This window comes from Thalassophryne amazonica, chromosome 8 (assembly GCF_902500255.1).
Source record: "Thalassophryne amazonica chromosome 8, fThaAma1.1, whole genome shotgun sequence".
Classification (NCBI taxonomy): domain Eukaryota; kingdom Metazoa; phylum Chordata; class Actinopteri; order Batrachoidiformes; family Batrachoididae; genus Thalassophryne; species Thalassophryne amazonica.
This window is the reverse complement of record NC_047110.1, coordinates 49,188,654-49,204,805: the sequence shown is the minus strand read 5'-3', so window position 1 is coordinate 49,204,805 and position 16,152 is coordinate 49,188,654.

Sequence of the window (16,152 nt, the reverse complement as noted above, 5' to 3'; positions counted from 1 at the left end):
GGTAAAATAAGAATGGAACACTTCACCATTTTTCTTAGTAAATATATTTCTAAAGGTCCTATTGACATGAAATTTTCACCAGTAATCCACGCATACAAAGAAATCAAACCATAGATGCCCATAAATTATGTGTAATAATGTGAAATGACAGGAAAAAAGTATTGAACACCAAAAAAGGGAGGTGAAAAAGACATGAAAAGCCAAGACACCAGCTGAAATCTATCAGTAACTAGAAAGTAGTCCTGCCCCTTGTCAGTGCAAATTAATATCAGCTGATTCAGTCACTGGCCTTTAAAAAGGTATCCCATTACCAAGATGTCACACAAATATCTCATGAATAAAAGCAAAGAGCTCTCTCAAGAGCTTCACAACCTTATTGTTCCAAAACATACTGATGGCATTGAGTACAGAAAGATTTCTTAATTTCTGAATATTCCAGTGAGCACTGTGGGGCCATAATAGTTGAAGAACATCATTTCCACCATAAACTGGCTATGGCCAGGTGATCCTCACAAGATTTCTGACAGAGGAGTGATAAGAACTATCAGAAGAGTTGTCCAAAAGCCAAAGACCACTTCAGAAAGACCTGGAATCAGCAGGTACAATTGTTGAAAAGAAAACAATAATAAGTTATGTACTCAACCTGTATGCACATTCACCATGCAAGACTCCATTGCTGAAGAAAAAGCATAATGCTGGTCAGATGAGACCAAAATCGAACTCTTTGGATGCCATAATACACACGTTTGGAGGTCAATTAGCACTGCACATCTGCTCAAAAACACCATACTAACAGTGAAGTGTGGAAGTGGGGACATCATGGTATGGGGGGATATGGGGTGGTTTTTCAGCAACTGGCACTGGCAAACTTCATATAATTGAAGGAAGGATGAATGGAAAAATGTATCAAGACATTTTTGACAAAAATCTACCAGGATGGTGAAGGTGAAAAAAGGCTGGACATTTCAGTAAGACAATGATCCCAAACACACAGTCAAGGAAACGCTCTGGTTTCAGCGAATGAAAATAAAACGGCTAGAATGGCCCAGGCAATCACCTGACTCGATCAGTTGTTTGAACCTTTAAGATTTGAAGACTGTGTGGAAGAATGGGCCAAAATCACACCTGAGCAATGCATGCAACTAGTTTATCCATATAGGAGGCATCTTGAAGCCATCATTACCAACAAAGGCTTTTTTACGAAGTATCAACACATTTCAATAAACATACTGAATATTTTTTGTGTCATTTCACATTATTACACATAACTTAATTTCTGTTTATTTATTTTACAAATGGTGACGTGTTCAATACTTATTTTATCCGCTGTATATGTGCACTTCCAAGTCTATCTATCCCACTAATGTTAGATTACATTAGTGGGATAGATAGACTTGATATTTCAAACAACTTATAAACTTATTATAGACTTGTATTATATTATACTTTTCTAACAGACCTCGTATATTTAGGGCCTGAGTAGGCAACGTCCTACGAGGACCCTATTGTAATTGCGCTGTTTTTATTATATTATTTATTATTAGGGCCAGAGTAGGCAATGTCCTATGAGGACCCTATTGTAATTGCGCTGTTATTATTATTATTATTTATTATTAGGGCCAGAGTAGGCAATGTCCTACGAGGACCCTATTGTAATTGCGCTGTTTATTATTATTATTATTTATTAGGTGGTGAGAACAGTCATAGTCACCCACAGACCTGCTCCAAAGACCTACAACATGATCTTGCTGCACATAGTGTCTCTGTGCATCCTTCAACTATACAGTGCACTTTGCACAAGGAATGCTGGATGAGAGAGTAATGCAGAGGAAGCCTTTTCTGCATACATGCCACAAACAGAGTCACTTCAGGTATGCTAAAGCACACTTGGATAAGCCAGCTTCATTTTGGAATAAGGTGCTGTGGACTGATGAAACTAAAATTGAGTTATTTGGACATAACAAGGGGCAGTATGCATGGCTGAAAAATAAAACAGCATTTCAAGAAAAACACTTGCTACTTACAGTAAAATTTGGAGGTGGTTCCATCATGCTGTGTGGCTGTGTGGCCAGTGCAGGTACTGGGAAATGTTGTAAAAGTTGAGGGTCACATGGATTTCAGTCAGTATCAGCAGATTCTTAAGAACAATGTTCAAGATCAGTGACAAAGTTGAAGTTGTGCCAGGGCTGGATCTTTCAACAAGACAGTGACCATAAACACTGCTCAAAATCTACTAAGGCATTCATGCAGAGGAACAAGTACAATGTTCTGGACTGGCCATCTCAGTCCCCAGATCTGAATATTATTGAAAATCTGTGGTGTGATTTTAAGCAGGCTGCCCATACTCGGAAACCAACAAACCTGAGATGTTTTGTAAAGAAGAATGGTCCAAAATACCTTCAACCAGAATCCAGACTCTCACTGGAAGCTATAGGAAGCATTTAGAGGCTGTTATGTCTGCAAAAGGAGGATCTACTAAATATTGATGTATTTTTTTTTTTTTTTTTTTCTGTTGGGGTGCCCAAATTTATGCACCTGCCTAATTTTGTTTAAAGAATTACTGCACACTTTCTGTAATCCCTATAAATTTCATTTCACTTCTCAAATATCACTGTATTTGTCTGCTATATGTATTTAACTGAAATTGCTGATCCAAACAACCAATGATTTATAAAGGAAAATCATGGAAATCATCAGGGGTGCACAAACCTATGCATACAACTGTATCTGTGGTACAAATTTGATGAGAATCTGTGAAGTAGTTTTGAAGAAATCCTCCAAAGCCTACATAAAGTGAAATCTTGATCCAGAATCCGCATCCAGATCCAGATTACCTCCAAAATTCAGTACAGTCTTCCATACCCTAATATCTATCTGGTACAAATGTTTTTAGAATCCATGAAGTAATTTGACGTAATCCTTCAAAGTATATATAAAGCAAAATCTTGATCCACAATCCAGATTCGGATCCAGATTACCTCCCAAATTTAATGGAGACTTCCATGGCCTAATATGTATCTGTGTTGAAAATTTTGTCAAAATCTGTGAAGTAGTTTTGATGTAATCCTTCAAAGCACACATAAAGTGACATCTTGATCCAGAATCCGGATTCGGATCCGGATCAAACCTCCAAAATGTAATAGAGTCTTCCATGGACTAATATGTATCCGTGGTGAATTTGTGGTGAGAATCTGTGAAGTAGTTTTGACATAATCCTTCAAAGCGTATATAAAGTGAAATCTTGATCCAGATCACCTCCAAAATGTAATGGAGTCTTCCATGCCCCAATATCTGTGATACAAATTTGGTGAGAATCTGTGAAATAGTTTTGATGTAATCCTTCAAAGACCATATAAAGTGAAAATTGATCCAGATCACCTCCAAAATTGAATGGAATCTTCCATGGCCTACTATGTATCTGTGCAGTAGTTTTGAGGTAATCCTGCTAACAGTAATCCTTCAAAGCCTATATAAAGAGAAACTTGATCCAGAATTTGGATCCGGATCTGGATCCGGATCAACTCAACAGTGGGAAGGAAAAACTCCCTTTTAACAGGAAGAAACCTCCAGCAGAACCAGGCTCAGGGAGGGGCAGTCTTCTGCTGGGACTGGTTGGGGCTGAGGGAGAGAACCAGGAAAAAGACATGCTGTGGAGGGGAGCAGAGATCAATCACTAATGATTAAATGCAGAGTGGTGCATACAGAGCAAAAAGAGAAAGAAACACTCAGTGCATCATGGGAACCCCCCAGCAGTCTAAGTCTATAGCAGCATAACTAAGGGATGGTTCAGGGTCACCTGATCCAGCCCTAACTATAAGCTTTAGCAAAAAGGAAAGTTTTAAGCCTAATCTTAAAAGTAGAGAGGGTCTGTCTCCCTGATCTGAATTGGGAGCTGGTTCCACAGGAGAGGAGCCTGAAAGCTGAAGGCTCTGCCTCCCATTCTACTCTTACAAACCCTAGGAACTACAAGTAAGCCTGCAGTCTGAGAGCGAAGCGCTCTATTTGGGTGATATGGTACTATGAGGTCCCTAAGATAAGATGGGACCACTGTCAGAGGCCATAAGAAGATCACTTGTAACCTTCACTAATGCTGTTTCTGTACTATGATAAATTCTAAAACCTGACTGAAACTCTTCAAATAGACCATTCCTCTGCAGATGATCAGTTAGCTGTTTTACAACTACCCTTTCAAGAATTTTTGAGAGAAAAGGAAGGTTGGAGATTGGCCTATAATTAGCTAAGATAGCTGGGTCAAGTGATGGCTTTTTAAGTAATGGTTTAATTACTGCCACCTTAAAAGCCTGTGGTACATAGCCAAGTAATAGATAGGTTGATCATATTTAAGATCGAAGCATTAATTAATGGTAGGGCTTCCTCGAGCAGCCTGGTAGGAATGGGGTCTAATAGACATGTTGATGGTTTGGAGGAAGTAACTAATGAAAATAACTCAGACAGAACAATCGGAGAGAAAGAGTCTAACCAAATACCGGCATCACTGAAAGCAGCCAAGCACAAGATACGATTGTCTTTGGGATGGTTATGAGTAATTTTTTCTCTAATAGTTAAAATTTTATTAGCAAAGAAAGTCATGAAGTCATTACTAGTTAAAGTTAAAGGAATACTCAGCTCAATAGAGCTCTGACTCTTTGTCAGCCTGGCTACAGTGCTGAAAAGAAACCTGGGGTTGTTCTTATTTTCTTCAATTAGTGATGAGTAGTAAGATGTCCTAGCTTTACGGAGGGCTTTTTTTATAGAGCAACAGACTCTTTTTCCAGGCTAAGTGAAGATCTTCTAAATTAGTGAGACGCCATTTCCTCTCCAACTTACGGGTTATCTGCTTTAAGCTGCGAGTTTGTGAGTTATACCATGGAGTCAGGCACTTGTTGTGAAAGTGTAGGAACACGGACCCACAACAGGGGGCGCAAATGAACGGACAATGGAGAAAGTCAAATAACAAAGCTTTACTGTTGTGAATACGCACAACGAACACAACAGATTACAATTGTGGTTATAACCAATTCCAATGGTGTCGTGTGGGCAGGCTCGACGATAGGAGACGTCTGTCCGAGTCGAACCGGAACCACCCGATTTCCTCTGCCACCGAACCCCGGGAATACTGGAGCCGCCAAGTCCCGAACTCCCAGGTGGCCACTGCCTCCGCTCGTCGGATCCGGTACTGCTGGCGAGGAACAGAAACAGTCAGATGTGGGTGCGGCTGCACCCAGCAACACGTAGGGTGGAAACACCACCTCCACCTCTAATCAACAACAACACTGTAGTGCAGGAATGCGAGTACTTATCCCAAAATACAGTCTCCTGCTGTTCTTCTCTCTTTCTGTGCAAAGGCAAAAGTATTCAATAGTCAGAAGACAATTCGTTGGGCTGGATACGTTACCTACTTGGTAGAGCGATATCTCGGCAATGAGGTGGAGATGCCGTCCAGCTGATATACCCCTCTGCTGATGGATGTCAGCTGTCTCGGTTGATAGGTGACAGCTGTCACCTTGGCTGCTCCTGTGAGGCGGCAGCGCCCTCTGGTGCCTGGAGCCCGCACTCCAGGCAGGGCGCCCTCTGGTGGTGGTGGGCCAGCAGTACCTCCTCTTCAGCGGCCCACACAACAGCACTTCTGATTTAAGGCTCTCTTTTTCAGAGGAGCTACAGCATCCAAAGTTGTCTTCAATGAGGATGTAAAACTATTGACGAGATACTCTATCTCACTCACAGAGTTTAGGTAGCTACTCTGCACTGTGTTGGTATATGGCATTAGAGAACATAAAGAGGAATCATATCCTTAAACCTAGTTACAGCGCTTTCTGAAAGAGTTCTAGTGTAATGAAACTTATTCCCCACTGCTGGGTAGTCCATCAGAGTGAATGTAAATGTTATTAAGAAATGATCAGACAGAAGGGAGTTTTCAGGGAATACTGTTAAGTCTTCAATTTCCATACCATAAGTCAGAACAAGATCTAAGATATGATTAAAGTGGTGGGTGGACTCATTTACATTTTGAGCAACGCCAATTGAGTCTAATAGATTAAATGCAGTGTTGAGGCTGTCATTCTCAGCATCTGTGTGGATGTTAAAATCACCCACTATGATGTTATCTGAATTAAGCACTAAGTCAGACAAAAGGTCTGAAAATTCACAGAGAAACTCAGTAAGGACCAGGTGGATGATAGATAATAACAAATAAAACTGGTTTTTGGGACTTCCAATTTGGAAGGACAAGACTAAGAGTCAAGCTTTCAAATGAATTAAAGCTCGGTCTGGGTTTTGGATTAATTGATAAGCTGGAATGGAAGATTGCTGCTAATCCTCCGCTTCAGCCCGTGCTATGAGCTTTCTGGCAGTTAGTGTGACTCGGGGGTGTTGACTCATTTAAACTAACATATTCATCCTGCTGTAACCAGGTTTCTGTAAGGCAGAATAAATCAATATGTTGATCAATTATTATATCATTTACTAACAGGGACTTAGAAGAGAGAGACCTAATGTTTAATAGACCACATTTAACTGTTTTAGTCTGTGGTGCAGTTGAAGGTGCTATATTATTTTTTTTTTTTTTGAATTTTTATGCTTAAATAGATTTTTGCTGGTTATTGGTGGTCTGGGAGCAGGCACCATCTCTACGGGGATGGGGTAATGAGGGGATGGCAGGGGAGAGAAGCTGCAGAGAGGTGTGTAAGACTACAACTCTGCTTCCTGGTCCCAACCCTGGATAGTCACGGTTTGGAGGATTTAAGAAAATTGGCCAGATTTCTAGAAATGAGAGCTGCTCCATCCAAAGTGGAATGGATGCCGTCTCTCCTAACAAGACCAGGTTTTCCCCAGAAGCTTTGCCAGTTATCTATGAAGCCCACCTCATTTTTTTGGACACCACTCAGACAGCCAGCAATTCAGGGAGAACATGCGGCTAAACATGTCACTCCCGGTCCGATTGGGGAGGGGCCCAGAGAAAACTACAGAGTCCGACATTGTTTTTGCAAAGTTACACACCGATTCAATGTTAATTTTAGTGACCTCCGATTGGCGTAACTGGGTGTCATTACTGCTGACGTGAATTACAATCTTACCAAATTTACGCTTAGCCTTAGCCAGCAGTTTCAAATTTCCTTCAGTGTCGCCTGCTCTGGCCCCCGGAAGACAATTGACTATGGTTGCTGGTGTTGCTAACTTCACATTTCTCAAAACAGAGTCGCCAATAACCAGAGTTTGATCCTCGGCGGGTGTGTCGCCGAGTGGGGAAAAACGGTTAGAAATGTGAACGGGTTGGCGGTGTACACAGGGCTTCTGTTTAGGGCTTTTTGTATAGGGCTTTTTAGGGTTTTGAGTATATTCTTATTGTTACATGGGAAACAAGGTACCAGTAGATTCAGTAGATTCTCACAAATCCAACAAGACCAAGCATTCATGATATGCACACTCTTAAGGCTATGAAATTGGGCTATTAGTTAAAAAAGAAAAGGGGTGTTCACAATAATAGTAGCATCTGCTGTTGACGCTACAAACTCAAAACTATTATGTTCAAACTGCTTTTTTAGTAATCCTGTGAATCACTAAACTAGTATTTAGTTGTATAACCACAGTTTTTCATGATTTCTTCACATCTGCGAGGCATTAATTTTTGTTGGTTTGGAACAAAGATTTTGCTCATTTACTAGTGTGCTTGGGCTCATTGTCTTGTTGAAACACCCATTTCAAGGGCATGTCCTCTTCAGCATAAGGCAACATGACCTCTTCAAGTATTTTGACATATCCAAACTGATCCATGATACCTGGTATGCGATATATAGGCCCAACACCATAGTAGGAAAACATGCCCATATCATGATGCTTGCACCACCATGCTTCAATGTCTTCACTGTGAACTGTGGCTTGAAGTCAGAGTTTGGGGGTCGTCTCACAAACTGTCTGCGGCCCTTGGACTCAAAAAGAACAATTTTACTCTCATCAGTCCACAAAATATTCCTCCATTTCTCTTTAGGCCAGTTGATGTGTTTTGATGTTAATGGGTGGGAATACAGTCATATGTATAGATGAAAAAGCAACAGACTTAGCACGCAGCCTTGTGGTGCGCCGGTGCTAAGAGACAGACTGGAGGATAGATGTGGGCCCAGTTTGGCTGCCTGTGGGCGGTCAGACAGGAAATCCTTAATCCATGCACATAAAGTATTGCTAAGGCCTAGGTTGAGGAGCTTTGTGACCAACTTACTGGGTACAATTGTGTTGAAAGCAGAGCTGTAATCTATAAAAAGCATTCTCACACTTGCCCCTTTATTGTCGAGGTGCGTTAAAGCTGTATGGAGAGCTGTGATGATAGCATCCTCTGTGGATCTATTTGCCCTATAGGTATATTGATGCTGGTCCAGATTGAGGGGAAGGACAGATTTTAAATGCTTCATCACCACCCTCTCAAAGCACTTAGCCACAATAGGAGTAAGGGCCACCGGTCTGTAGTCATTCATGTTTCTGATGTTACTTTGCTTGGGCACTGGAATGATGGTGGCTGTTTTGAAGCAAGTTGGTACAGTACCTTTGAAGAGAGATCTGTTAAAAATATCCGCAAAGACATCTGCCAACTGGTGGGTGCAGTCTTTAACCACCCTTCCTGGAATTCCATCAGGCCCCTCTGCCTTTCTAGTGTTCCCAGACTTAAAGATGTGCCTCACCTCCTTTTGTTTCAAAACGGGCATAAAAATGATTGAGCTCCTCAGCCAGGGAGACATTAATGTCTACAGATGGTTCACGGGTGCCTCTGTGGTTTGTGATCTGCTGAATGCCCTGCCACACACGCGTCGGATCTCTATTGATAAAATGGTCTTCAATCTTTGCCTTGTATGCAGCGTTAGCCTGCGTAATGCCTTTTTTCAAATTGTACCTTGTTGAGCTGTATCATGCTGTGTCACCTGATTTAAAAGCTGCATTACGGTCTCACAGTACAGCCTAGACCTCCATACTCATCCAAGGTTTCCTGTTAGGGAATGTCCGGATGCGTGTATTGATGGCAACATTTTCAATACAGGTTCTGATATAGCAAAGCACAGCAGAGGCATATTCATTTATGTCATCATTAAAAAACAGAGACCAATTTGTCCATTCAAAACAGTCCTGTAGCTGCATAGATGTGTCCACAGGCCACCTTTTAACAGTTCTGATGGTAGGTTTCTGCCTTTTAACAATAGGTCGATATGCAGGAATCAGAAGAAGTGACAGATGATCAGACCAGCCCAGATGTGCGAGAGCAGAGGTCTACTCTAACATCACATTAACATAACATTTTTGCACCTGTGTATAAGTTTTCACCTCTCCAATAAACTTTTTAATCAAACTACGCTGTTCTTCAGAACAATGTCTTGAACGTCCCATTTTCCTCAGGCTTTCAAAGAGAAAAGCATGTTCAACAGGTGCTGGCTTCATCCTTAAATAGGGGACACCTTATTCACACCTGTTTGTTCCACAGAAGTGACGAACTCACTGACTGAATGCCACACTACTATTATTGTGAACACCCCCTTTTCTACTTTTTTTTTACTAATAGCCCAATTTCATAGCCTTAAGTGTGCATATCATGAATGCTTGGTCTTGTTGGATTTGTGAGAATCTACTGAATCTACTGGTACCTTGTTTCCCATGTAATAATAAGAATATACTCAAAACCTGGATTAATCTTTTTAGTCACATAGCACTATTATTCTGAACACTACTGTAGACCTGTGATAGACCTGTTTCAGACAAGACACTTGACATTATCTAAGTCCTCCCACCTGTAAATGACATGATGAATGAAACATTTTATTGAGGCGGTGGAGGTTTTGTTTCATTAAAGATACACCACTATAAATGAATGTTTAATTGTGGTAAATAGGTACTGGCCTTGGCTGGGGAAGTAACCTGCATCAGACTGGTGTCCCATCCAAACGGAGTCAGAAACTCTCATCCACTTGATGCTATGAAATGTATTCATTCCTGTCTTACCTGAAGAAAAGGCTGTAAAAATAATGCATCAGTAACAAGAGCAATCAGAGATTTCTGATGTCTGCCAATCCTGGTCCAGATCACCTCCAAAATGCAGTGGAGTCTTCCATGCCCTAATATCTATCTGTTGTGCAAATTTGGTGAGAATCTGTGAAAGTAGTTTTGATGTAATCTTCAAAGGCTATATAAATGAAATCTGATCCAGAATCGGATCCAGACCACCTCCAAATTCAGTGGAAGTCTTCCATGGCCTAATATGTATCGGTGTTGAAAATTTCATCAAAACCCGTGCAGTAGTTTGACGAAATCCTGCTAACAGTCATCAAATGAAACTGATCCAGAATCCAGATCCAGATCCAGATCACCTCAAAATTTAATGGACTCTTCCATGGTCTAACTCTATCTGTGGTGAAAATTTGGTTCAAAATCCCATGCAGTAGTTTTGACGTAATCTGCTAACTATCAGACAGACAAATAAACACCTGTGATTTATTACATCCTTGGTGGATGTAATAATTGTTATATTTCATTTGTTCAGTTATTCATGTGCTCTGAAAGAGCATGTAATTAATAATGGTTAATGCAATATGTTTGCTAATTTGAATTAAAGATGAAAGTCTCCACTTCAGTCACAGCGTGATTGTTCATTTGAACTCAATTGTGGTGCTTCAGAGAGGCAACAAATGACAAAAATTGCCGCTATGCAAATACTTTTGGATCTGACTGTAAACCTTGATATTTGCGTTTTTTAATGTCAACATCAATGACAAAGATCTTGTTGAAAACAATTCCAAAGTGTTCCTTTTGTCTTAACTTTTCAGAAAAAGTATAGTTTGCTCTCTCCATGACCAGATATATTTCTTGGATTTATAAATTAAAAACGTCAATGGTCACATGGGGTAAAATGTAAAATTGCTCAGGTTTTCATAAAATTGGACTCAAATAGTTCAACGTACAAAACTGTTGTGGTTTTTCTCATTACAGAGGTGACGTGATGAATGAGGTCAATGGCCATTGGCCCAAATTGAAACTGACTTCTTTTGCAATGTTTCATGTACGAGTATAATAGGGTCTCGTAGATGGTAAATGTCATTCTCAAATAGAATGTATTTTAATGAAGAATGAAGAAGGTACTGGATGGCCCTGCAGTAGACTGGGATCCTGTCCAGGGTGCACCCTGCCTCTTTTACTGCTGGGATAGGCTCAGGCTTCCCTCATAACCCTTGATTGGAATAATATTGCAACAGGAACACTTTGGTTTAGTTTTTAACAAGATCTGCACTGCAAAAAAGGGGTGTCTAAAATCAAGATAAAAAAAAAACACTAAATCTGAGGGAAATTATCTTGCTGCATGGACAGATAATTTCACTTAACAAGATGTCTTGAATTAAGATAGTTAAATCTAGAAATAAGCACGTAGAACCCTTAATTAAGAAATTAACTCTTAAAACAAGATAAAGTATCGAACACTTTTTTTTTTTTGGTGTTTTTTTTTTATCTGGGTAAGAACCAAATAATTTGCAGTGTGGTATTTTGAACATTTACACCTGTTATAAATGTAACCCCTAGGCATTCCTTGGGGCCTTTTAAATAAAAATAAATAATTCACCAATTCATTCAAAACTTTTACAAAATTTAAACAAAATGAGAAAACCAACTACAACACATAGAGCTACTGTCCACATTCTTCTTCAGAGGCAACAAAGCAGGGATCGGAGACAAACACTACACTCCTACACACGTGAACAACTAATTAGGTGTTACTGGCACAAACTACACAATTGTGTCATTTACGCATCAGGAGCGATGAATGAAACTTGAACGGGAACATAAATGGGCTTACTTCTGAATCCCCTTCTTCTAATTCCCTCCTCCTCCCCACCCATGGAGCCTCCACCTGTGAAACATGCTCCCCTCCTGAAGCCTCCTTCTCCACTGTATCAAATCTACTGTATCAAATCCAATATCCTAAGAGAAACACAAAGAAGAATTTGATTAAAAGCTTCCTGATAATCTCCATCTGATGATCTGTCTGCCCTTTTTCTAAACCCATTTATTCCAATAAAGGACCACAGGGGGTTGGAGTCTATCCCAGCAGTCATGGTGAGACGTGGGGTACACCCTGGACAGGTACCAGTCCATCCTCTTCTTCTTTCGGCTCCTCACATTAGGGGTCGCCAAATCAGATCAGTCGTTTCCATCTCACCTTGTCCTCTGTATCTTCCTCTATCACACCAAACACCTGCATGTCCTCCCTCAGCATCATCCATAAACCTCCTCTTTGGCCTCCCCTTTCTCCCTCCTACCTGTGGCTCCATCCTCAGCATCCTCGTCCCTATATACCTTGGGTTCCTCCACTGCACATGTCCACCACATCAATGGGCCACTCTGATTTTGTCTTGAAACTGTCCCACCTGAGCTGTCCCTCTGATATATTTGTTCCTAATCCTGTCCATCTTGTCACTCCCAAAGAGAATCGCAACATCGTCCCCTCTGTCTCCTGTCTTTTTGTTTTCTTCAATCATAAATCACTCCTGCCACCTTTTCCCACCTACTCCACCCTGCCTGCACTCTCTTCTTCACCTTTATGTCACACTTTCCATTACTTTGGACAGTTGATCCCAAGTATTTAACTCATCTACTTTCACCACTTCTAGTCCTTGTGAAGCAGCAGGACCTTCATGGCCGGGACGACGGTGGGGGATCGAACCCACCGCGGCTCACACCAAAAGACCATTCCTCTACCAGGTCAGCCAAAGGGGAACTCCCCGTTAGCCAAGCTGGCGGGAACGTCTTTTCAATTGGGACCCAGGACTTTCATCCCGCTACACATCTCTCCACCATTTTTGACTTCGTCCGAGGTCACAGGTGCATGTTAGCATACTCTGTGACCCACATCCTGTTCGTGACACAGAATAGAAAGCAGCAGGACTTCGTGCGGGACGACGGTGGGGATCGAACCACGCAGCTCGCCACCAAAAGACCATTCCTCTACCAGGTCAGCCAAAGGGGAACTCCCGTTAGCCAAGCTAGCGGGAACGTCTTTTCAATTGGGACCCGGGACTTCATCCCGCTACACTTGTAAACGCACCTATTCCACGGGTTCCCTCTCATTCATACAACACGTACTCAGTCTGCTCCTACTGACTTTCATTCCCCTTTTCTCCAGAGTGTAGCTTCACATCTCCAGGCTGACTCAACCTGTTTCTACCCTCACTACAACTCACAATATCATCTGCAAACATCCATAGTCCATGGAGACACTTGTTTGATCTCATCCGTCATCCTGTCCTCACCATTGCAAACAAGAAAGGACTCAGAGCTGATCCTTTGTGTAATCCCACCTCCACCTTCAATGAATCTGTCATTCCTACTGTGCATCTCACCGCTGTCACACTATCCTCCTGCACTACCCTCACATACTTCTCTTGTGTGGTGCTTTGGTGTTTTTTTCTGTTCTCATCTTTTCCCCAGGGTCTGAACAGTGGAGTTGATTAATCACACCCGTGACTGTTGGAACATCTGTTACTAATCACCCAGTCAGCATAAATACCCCGGACTTTTCACTCCACACTTTCCAAAAACTTGGTTCCGATCTGTGGTAACCTGGCCTCAGTATTGTTTTATTGTGGACTACCGTATATCTGTACTTTCCACCGGTTTGTTTCTTACCCTTTGTTCTCCTCTTCTTGCAGTTCCCAGTCATTCTGTCAGCTCTGTTGTGTCCACCTGGCTCTGGCTCCACCGTTTCAGCGAGGATTCCGCTCCCACCTGTGTTTCCTGCTCTGGAGCCTCTACGGCGAGCAATTTTGTTACCATTTATCCTCGATTAATAAACGCTTGTAATTTTCACATCAGCTTTTAATGCATCGAGTCCACATCTTTGACTCTCAAATCCTGACATCTCTGTCACTCCAGGACTTCCTCATACAACACCACAACTCTTCTCTTGGCCACCCTGTTATAAGATTTCTCTAAATCCACAGACACACAATGTAACTCCTTCTGGACTTCTCTGTACGTTGTTGTGAAAAGTGTAGGAACACAGGACCTACAAACAGGGGGGCGCAAATGAACGGACAATGGAGAAGCAAATAACAAAGCCTTTACTTTTGTGAATACGCACAACAAACACAACAGATTACAATTGTGGTTATAACCAATTCCAATGGTGTCGTGTGGGCAGGCTCGACGATAGGAGACGTCTGGTCCGAGTCGAACGGAACCACCCGATTTCCTCCGCCATCCGAACCCCGGGAATACTGGAGCCGCCAAGTCCCGAACTCCCAGGTGGCCACTGCCTCCGCTCGTCGGATCCGGTACTGCTGGCGAGGAACAGAAACAGTCAGATGTGGGTGCGGCTGCCCCCAGCTAACACGTAGGGTGGAAACACCACCTCCACCTCTAATCAACAACAACACTGTAGTGCAGGAATGCGAGTACTTATCCCAAAATACAGTCTCCTGCTGTTCTTCTCTCTTTCTGTGCAAAGGCAAAAGTATTCAATAGTCAGAAGACAATTCGTTGGGCTGGATACATTACCTTCTTGGTAGAGCGATATCTCGGCAATGAGGTGGAGATGCCGTCAAGCTGATATACCCCTCTGCTGATGGATGTCAGCTGTCTCAGTGATAGGTGGACCAGCTGTCACCTTGGCTGCTCCTGTGAGGCGGCAGGCCCTCTGGTGCCTGGAGCCCGCACTCCAGGCAGGGTGCCCTCTGGTGGTGGTGGGCCAGCAGTACCTCCTCTTCAGCGGCCCACACAACATACGTCTCCATTAGTATTCTCAGAGCAAACATTACATCTGTAGTGCTCTTTCGCTGCATGAAACCATATTGCTGCTCACAGATCTTCACCTGTTTTCTAAGCCTAGCTTCTACTTACTCTTTCCCATAACTTCATGCTGTGGCTGATCAGCTTAATGCCTCTGTAGTTACTGCAGCACTGCACATCACCCTTGTTCTTAAAAATAGGAGCCAGAACACTTCATCTCCACTCATCAGGCATTCCCCCACTTTCCAAGATTTTATTAAACAATCTGGTTAGAAAACGCCACTGCCATCTCTTCTATGCATTTCCATGCCTCCACTGGAGTGTCATCTGGACCAGCTGCCTTTTCCATTCTTCATTGTCTTCACAGCTGCTCTCTCTTCATCCTTACTAATCTCTTGCACTTCCTGATTTACTCTCTCCACATCATCCAGCCTTTTCTCTCTCACACATTTTTCTTCATTCATCAGCTCTTCAAAATATGCCCTCCACCTTTTCAACACACACTACTCACTTGTTAGCACATTATCATCTGCATCGTTTTGCACCATAACCTGCTGTACATTCTTTCCAGCTCTGTCCCTTTGTCTGGCAGTCAGCACAAGTCATTTTCTCCTTCCTTACTTTTTTCTTGTACAGCCTCAATGTGCCTTTTCCTTAGCTTTTGACACTTCTCTTTTTGGCTTAGGCCACATCTCCTTGTACTTCTGTCTACTTTCTTCACCTCTCTGACTATCACAAGACTTTTTTTTTTTTGCCAATGCCTTTCTCCTTATGCTTTCCTGAACATCGTTCCACCACCGAAGTAGAGGTGAGCGATACCAGGAATTTTGGTATTGATCCGATACTAAGTAAATACAGGCCCAGTATTGCTGATATCGATACCGATACTTTTTCATATTTACGCTTCATAGAGCCAAAGGATCCAAAAGACCTAGGATAGAATTTTGCCAAACATTGTACGTGACAACAAATGCTTTATTATCACAATCAACATTTTTGTTTAAGAAAATCACTCAACACAACTTAAAACAAAATTCTCCTGAGGTTAGAGGGCTAACAAACCACAATACAAGGGTGCGCTGCTCCGTGATGTGTGACACAGCGCAGCGCTGCTCTTACAGACAGAGAGTAGAACTTTGACGAATCTGTGTGCTCAGCAGTCAGTGCATGCGGGAGAGGAAAAAAAGCTTGAGTATCGACTCTTTTTTACACTGAGGATCGTTTCATATCAATACTTAGCATTGGTATTGATATTTATCGATATTAGGATCGATCTGCCCACCTCTACACCAAGTCTCCTGTCTTCCTTCCATTGTCCAGATGTCACACCCAGTACCGTCCTAGCTGTCTCCCTTCACTACTTCTGTAGTACTTTTCAGTTATCCAAAATTGCTAGCTCTCCAT